Source organism: Octopus bimaculoides, chromosome 4 (genome assembly GCF_046866305.1).
Source record: "Octopus bimaculoides isolate indiv1 chromosome 4, ASM4686630v1, whole genome shotgun sequence".
NCBI lineage: Eukaryota > Metazoa > Mollusca > Cephalopoda > Octopoda > Octopodidae > Octopus > Octopus bimaculoides.
Window position 1 is genome coordinate 54,450,156 of NC_142931.1, and position 2,500 is coordinate 54,452,655.

Consider the following 2,500-nt stretch of genomic DNA (forward strand, 5'->3'; position numbering starts at 1 on the left):
TTCATGTTTGTTGCACACACGCATTTTTGCCAGTATATACGCAGTGAAGCTATACAATAGCGTCGTATTTGTATCGATTGCTATTGTCTGGTAAATATCGGTGCCTTGTTGTACCACTCTTATGAATTTATATATATACCCTTATAGGGCTATTTTTTGCTGGAAATTAATACATTTGTATTAATACATTTGTATTGAAATATTTTTCATTGATAACTTCTTCACTGTTTTCAGTTCTGTTAACGGCTGGGGGTTCGGGCGAGTATACTTGGCATTGATGTGGCAACATTTGAAATATTGTCTAGGTAAATGCAGCTGATGAAGACTGAACAGATTTACGTTGTGAAACGTATTTGAAGAGTCTGAAACCTGGGTACTGCATTATCCTTAATCTGGGTTGTCCATTTTCGAATGTTCTTCCTAAGTTAAGACAAGTTTTTCATGTTTGTTGCACACACGCATTTTTGCCAGTATATACGCAGTGAAGCTATACAATAGCGTCGTATTTATATCGATTGCTATTGTCTAGTAAATATCGGTGCCTTGTTGTACTACTCTTATGAATTTATATATATATATATATATAAGGTTGAGGAGGGTATTGGATTTAACCAAACCCAAGAGGATACAGGTAATACCGAGTAAGTGCTGTACACCGACTAGTTTGCCCCAGTCGTTGTATGAACAAGATTGGGTATTATAAGTCGTGTATTAGCGTGTGTATATGTAAATATATAAAAATAAAAAGATAAAGAGAAGATAAAGGTTGGAGAAGTATTTTATGGATAGAGTCTTACAGCTGTTTCTGGGAAGATCCAGTACTTCCCTTCATCGGAGGCAGATTCTGTCTTCATGACTTGACCTAATTACCGCTCACTTTTCACTTGACTTGGCCATTCTTCAAGTAAACAAAAAAAAATCCATCGCAATATGGAATATATGTACCTCTGCTATCTATGCTATATCAACTTTCGCTCCAACATAAATTTCCGGATTATCCCCACAAGCATTACTTTACACGGATTTCTACACGGATATTTACTACTGGAATGAAACTACACTTCAAGTACTGTTTTCTCTTTTTTCAGCACATCACACTCTTTACCACTTCATACTAAAAATATCCGCCTATGGATATAATAATAGATTACTTTATTTTTTCTGTCTCCGATGAAGGGAAGTACTGGATCTTCCCAGAAACAGCTGTAAGACTCTATCCATAAAATACTTCTCCAACGTTACCATTGCTCTCTTTATCTTTTCATTTTTATATATTTACATATATATATATATATATATACACACATACATACATATATGTATGTATGTATGTATGTATGTATGTATGTATGTCAAGAAAAACAACATGTTTTAAATCTCTGAACGAGAGAAATACAGTAACAGTACCGGATAGTAATATTTATTAGCCAACATAACGTGGGAGTCCTGTAAAGGACGATGCTACTGTTGTTTTAGCTCCAGGAAAACATATTTTCCAACTGGCTGACGACACAGTCTATGTTCGTATATAGCATTTGCAAGGGAGGTCATCGCTCCCATCTCTAGCCTTTACTGTTATTGTATTTCTCTCGTTCAGAGATTTAAAACATGTTTTTCTCGATACGGAATCAGTAACTGTGTGTCGTTTAGAGAATATATAGTATTTGCGAGCGGAGATAGCTTTCGTTATTAACTGGTAATTGTGTTACACTGAAGACGGATGACATCCAGAAACCTAGATCTGTGTGTATTGCGTAAGGCTAGAAATGGGAGTGATGACCTCCCTTGCAAATGCTACATATTGACACAGACTGTGTGTCGTTAACCATCTGGAAAATAGGTTTTCCTGGGGCTAAAACAACAGTAACATCATCCTTTTCCTTTCTGCCACGTTATGTTGGCATATAAACATTACTATATATACCGTGATGTCATTGGTAAGAAGTGTATTCAGGATGCTGAAGGTACAATCACTATTGAGCTATTGATATTGAGAACAAGAAAGTGGCGTTTTATGAGATGCTGATGAACATGGAGAAATGTATAGGGACAAAGAGGGACTTCTTCATGGTGATCCTACAGAGAGACCAGCAGTTCAAGTTGATAGCAACGCGATAGATAAAACGATTAAAGACATTCACTTCTACTCGCCTCGTACCTTGAGTGTCCACCTTAATACCTCATTAACATTACTATTATCTTTTTCCTAGATTCAGATCCATCAAGGATAGTTACGGAGATACTCGAAATATTTGATAAAGTAGGATACTTGATGACCATCCAGGTACTTAAATAAAATTATACAGGAAGGTGTCATAGCCATTGACTGGCGTAGTAGTGTTATTGTGACGTGCCACAAATGCAAAAGTGGTGTGTTGGAGAGAGAGGAAGAGAGAGAGAAAGAGAGAGAGAGAGAGAGAGAGAGAGAGAGAGAGAGAGAGAGAGAGAGAGAGAGAGAGAGAGAGATAGAGAATAGTAATGGTGGAATCATACAAATGGA